The following is a 5,881-nucleotide window of genomic DNA, read 5'->3' on the forward strand; positions in this document are numbered from 1 at the left end:
ATGTCCTCTACAAATTAAAAGTAGTTCTCTCTGAATATGGCTACCTTCCTCAGAATCAATTACAGAAAAGAAAGTAGTACAAAGTACTGAGCATGGAACCTTCTCTGAGGTAAAAATGTTCTACTTTGCAAAAAACTCCAACTAACAGGCCATGGAAACAGCTGCCTCCAACCAGAAGGAGAGATCTGGTATCATAATTCCAATGGTGAGCCAAAGATCTTGGTACCAACCATTAGACACAATCACACTGTCTACCTTTTTTCATTATCTATCTATCTATCTATCTATCTATCTATCTATCTATCTATCTACCTGTCTACCTATCTTGTATGTGTGTGCATGAGTGAATGTGCACTGAGGTCAGAACTTTCTGGAATTAGTTTCTTAAGTCATCAGGCCTGACTACTTTCACCTAGTGATCCATCTCCTTGGCCATCTCACTTCTTTACAAGGCTACAATGGGAACTTTTAAAGCCACTTACCCAAGGCCACAAAACAAAATGCAAAATAACCAAACAAGTTGAAATAACATTACATCCTTAAAATAACAGAATTTTCTGTATTCATTGAATCTGCTTAAAGAGCCAGTGATTACTATGTCCAATGAGGAATATTCCTTTACACTGTGTGAAGATGTGTCACTGTGATTGGTTTAATAAAGAGTCGTTGTGGAATATTAGCTGAAGATGTGTTACATTCATTTATGCTATGGAATATTTGTTTAATGAAGCAAAGATGTGTTGTATTCTTTCACATTGCATTTGTTTAACTCTGCAAAGCTGTGTTACTTTGCTTGTCTAAAACATCTGATTTGTCTAATAAAGAGATGAATGGCCAATAGCTAAGCAGGAGAGAGGGATAGGTGGAACTGCCAGGCAGAGAGAATAAATAGAAGAGAAGAGGGAGTAAGAGAAGGAGAAGGAGAGCAGGACGCCAGTGGCCAGCTGCCCAGCTGCCTAGCCATGCAATGCAGTGAGAAAGAAAGAACAAAAGAAAGGTATATAGAATAGAGAAAGATAAAAGATAGATGGGATAATTTAAGAAAAGCTGGCAAAAAAAAAAAGCAGCCAAGCTAAGGCTGGGCATTCATACATAAGAATAATTCTCCATATACTTATTTGGAAGCTGGGTAGTGAGCCCCACAAAGAGCAAAAAGAATTAACAACAGCAGAGAGCTGAATGGCCAATAGCTAGGCAGGGGGAGGTCAGGTGGGACTTCCGGGGAGAGAGACGACTTGGAGAAGAAGACAGGTGGGTTGTGAGCCAGATGAAGGGAAAGCAGCATGAGTGGTACAGAGAGATGAGGTAATGAGCCACACAGGATGTAGATGAAAATAAATGAGCTAAGGCCGAGTATTCATAATTAATAGTAAGTCTCTGTGTCACTGGGGAGGTGGCTGGTGGGAAGAGAAAGACTGTTACACATGTCACAACTGCTTATGTTATTCTCACTTTTGAACGGCTTGGGGTAATTTTGAAAAAAGCTTCCTAATAACTGTCCCAGTTCCTCACATCCTCCTGCACGCACACTCACATTTTTCCAGGCCCTACAAGGACACTGTTATTCTTTTTTTTTAACTCAAAACCAGGAACTATTCTATGTCATCTTTTGTACATCTTCATTTTGGGCATTGAATCTGACCGCCTGCTATTATTGTATTGCCCAACAATACAATTGCAAAAGTGATTCTTTTGACAAAACCATTTGTGTCTACATGCCTAACATGATAAAGCCTATGTGTGGCCTCTGGAGTTCTCCTTTTCACACTTAGAACCACTGAGTCCTCCACTCTCTACTTAAACTAGGTCTCAGTCAGTTCTGGAGAGCTCAGCCCCTCTGCCAATGGTGTGCCTCTAGAATCTCAGCCAAGGGCACTCTTTGAATTCATATATTCCAATGTGTCTATGTGGTCCATCACCCACACTTCTGGTCCCCTTCTTGATGTGCTCCTATCTATCATCTTCTAACACCACCCACCAGGCTATGACTCACTCGCTATGTTTCTTTCTCCCTTACCCATCTTGGCCACCTGTACAGACTGTCACCAAAGCACTAAGTTACCGGCACTTGAGTATAACACCCAGAACTGTTGAGTTATTCCTTTGACAATGATACTCTGAGCCAACAAAAGGGAAGTTTCATTAGCAAGAGAGCCAACGCCACAGTGCCACTTTAAGAGTTGATTCTCTACAGAGCAAAAGAACAAGAGTGCACTGGTCTGTACAGACTCCTCCCATAGTAACCTCTACACCTTCTCTCTGACACTCACATTCAAGTGGGCAAACTGGCTGTTCTTTCAGAGGACCAAGGTTCACTCTTTGGTACCCACACAGCAACTCACTACCATCTTTAACCCCAGTTCCATGTGATTCATTGCTTTCTTCTGGCCTCTGTGGGTATTGGGTATGCACATGGTGCACAGGCAAACATGCCAACAAAACCCCTTTACACATAAAGTAAAATAATTCTTAAGCAGTAAAATAACCAGTGCCTAGGAATGTCAAAATAGCCCATGACTAAATTGTATTTTTTTTCCCTAACTTTCATTTTGATTCTTCACTTTTATTGTGCTTGCTAAGTGGCAGCTGCTCCATGATACCATGACAACCAGCCAGTCAATAACTGCAGTGTTTCTCAGCAGCTGAATCTGTTCTGGTAAATTCATGAACCACTTGAGTCCTCACTGTACTGTTACAGGTGAAAGGTGAGTCTCAGCTAAAGGAACTGTTTCTAAAACTCCAAGATTGTATGTGTCCTTGAAGACTCTTGAAGAACCCTTGACCTGAGCAGATCAAGCTTTCAAGCCTTTATTCATAGGCTTCCCAGATTTGGAGCCATGATAGATATTCTTCTGGGACTCTGATTCTAAGGTTAAAGTTCTTATTGTTCCAAAATAAGCCAGATTTATAGTTATGATCTCTTTCAAAAATACAGTATCACCCTCTTCAAGGACCTCTAATGTTGAGTCTACCTTGGCTCTTTCTCACAACTTGAAAAATTCTCTACAGAAATGCTGAAATGTTTAACACTGTACAAAGAATTTCTAAAGAACTGTAAAAGTTATCCAATGAAGGTACCGTTTTCTTTCTTCAAAAAGGTGAGTACTGACCACAACAGAGAAATAAAATTTAGTTGGCATCGAAAAACATGCTTTTAGAAAATAGAATAAGAGTAAAATAGAGCAGACAATATCAGAATGAATCCCATTTAATGAGTGTTGTGTTTTAATTACATGTATGCCGATCTGTATTAGTGGGCTTTCTATTACTATAACTAAACATCAGAGATTAACATCTTATAAAAATAAAAGGGTTATGGGTATGGTGGTGGACACATTTAATCCCAGCACATGGGAGGCAGAGGTAAGTGGATCTCTGAGTTCAAGGCCATCCTTGTCTACAGATTGAGTTCTAGGAGCTACACACAGAAACCTTGTCTCAAAAACCAAACATAAGGACTGGATAGATTGCTCAGTAGTTAAGAGCATTGGCTGCTCTTCCTAGAGGACCTGGATTCAATTTCCAGTAACCACATGGCAGCTCACAACTGTCTGTTCCTCCAGTTCCAGCAGATCTGACACCTTCACACCAATGCACAAAAAGTGAAGTTAAATAAATGTATTTTTAAAAAATAAATATAAATAAATATGAATAGATAGAAAAGAGAGAAAGAAAGAAAGAAAGAAAGAAAGAAAGAAAGAAAGAAAGAAAGAAAGAAAGAAAGAAAGAAAGAAAGAAATGTGTTTGGGCTCACAATTCTGGAGTTTTACTCCATGATCCATTGACCCTGTTGCTTTGGACCTGTGACAAGGCATCCTATCATAATGGTAGCATACAAACAGTATAGCAAACCTGTTGGCTTCAACATAAGCCAGGAAGCAAAGAATAAGAAAGGCCAACATTCTATAATCTCCTTCAACAACATGCCCCCTCAGAAATCTAAAGATTTCCCATTAGGTGGTAAGATCGAAGCTGGGTGTCCTGCATCATGGAGCTCATTAAGAAAAGTGACCATAAAGAACAACAATACCTCAGTGGATTCCAAATCCATTATTAGTTTTTGTGGTGATATATTGTGTCCCCCAATATATTGTGCATCCTAATAAACTTATCTGAAGTCAGAGGACAGAACAGCCACTAGATAGACATAGAGGCCAGAAAATGGTGGCACACATGCTTTTAATCCTATCACTTGGGAGGCAGAGATCCATTCGGATCTCTGTGAGTTCAAAGCCACACTGGAAACAGCCAGGCATGATGACACATGCCTTTAATCCCAGGAAGTGAGGGCAGGAAGCAGAAAGGTATATAAGGCATGAAGAATAGGAACTAGGGCTGGTTAAGCTTTTAAGCTTTTAGCAGCAGTTCAGCTGAGATCCATTTGGGTGAGGACTCAGAGGCTTCCAGTCTGAGGAAACAGGATCAGCTGAGGAATTGGCGAGGTGAGGTGGCTGTGGCTTGTTCAGCTTCTCTGATCTTTCAGCACTCCAATACCTGTCTTCAAGTTTGATTTTATTAATAAGCCCTTTTAAAATTCATGCTACAAATTTTAAAATAAAGACCATACATGGAAGCAAATCAATGGACTCTGGAATATATCTGGACAGCAGTTATAAAATTGATTACCCTGAAATGGGTGTGTGTTTAATAATTAATAAGAAGAACTTTCATAATCACTGGAATAACCCCTCAGTCTGGTACTGATGTTGATGCAGCAAAACTCAGAGGGACATCCATGGGCCTCAAATACGAATAAGAATAATCTTACTCTGGAATAAGAGTGATCTTACTCGTGAAGAAATTGTGAAATTGATGGATAAGGTTTCTAAAGAAGATCACGGCAAAAGGAGTTTTGTTTGTGTGATTCTAAACCATAGTGATGAAGGAATCATTTATGGAACAAATGGGCCCACTGACCTGGAAAAATTAAGTAGTTACTTCAGAAGCAACTATTGCCAAAGCTTAACTGGAAAGCCCAAACTCTTCATCATCCAGGCTGGATGGAGTACAGGGTATGGAGCTGGACTGTGGCATTGACACAGACGGTGGAATTGACAATGACATGGCATGCCAGAAGATACCCGTGGAAGCCGACTTCCTGTATGCTTACTCCATGGCACCTAGTTACTACTGCTGGACAAATCCAAAGGATGGGTCCTGGTTCATCCAGTCACTTTATGCCATGCTGAAACTGTATGCACACAAGCTTGAGTTTATGCACATTCTTACTTGCGTCAACTGGAAGCTAGCGACAGAATTCGAGTCCTTCTCTCTTGATGCCACTTTCCATTCAAAGAGACAGATTCCATGTATTGTGTCTACGCTCACAAAAGAACTATACTTTTATCATTAAGGAAATGATTGGGGGTTTGTTTCTCTTTGTTTTGTTTTGTTTTGAATGCCAAATGAATAAACCGTTTAAAGGAGACTTTACTTCCCTCTCATTTAAATCAAATCTGATGTTCCAGATGGTACTTTGAACCATACCACTGCCCTAGCAATGCAACTACAATGCAGCTACCTCAAGTTCAACACTAGGTAGTTGAAATGGAATTTAATTAGGAACAAATAAATGTCAATGATGGTACTATCATAATAGAAGAAACTACAAAAGATTTGCTGATACTATGAATTTTAAAGTAACTATGAAGAAATTAAACATGATTTTATACTCCCTATACACACTAAGAATGTCATTCTAGTTTTTGTTAAACTATAGAAATGATGGTGTCAAATGATACATCTTAGAACTTGAATCCATGGGCAGAGTCAAAGGCTTGAACCTTTGTTTTGGAAGTGATGTATGGAAATGAAGCATTGGACCACCAGTAGCATTCATTATAGCTGCTGGTTTTGTGAATTGCCCTGAGCATGTATTTGT

The 5,881-nt window shown here is 39.6% G+C and overlaps 1 pseudogene; it reads left to right on the plus strand.

Annotated features, from left to right (window-relative positions):
* The first annotated feature begins 4,019 nt into the window (after window positions 1-4,019).
* Window positions 4,020-5,353, plus strand: LOC118572932 (annotated as a pseudogene).
* The last annotated feature ends 528 nt before the right edge of the window (window positions 5,354-5,881 follow it).

This window comes from Onychomys torridus, chromosome 23 (assembly GCF_903995425.1).
Source record: "Onychomys torridus chromosome 23, mOncTor1.1, whole genome shotgun sequence".
NCBI lineage: Eukaryota > Metazoa > Chordata > Mammalia > Rodentia > Cricetidae > Onychomys > Onychomys torridus.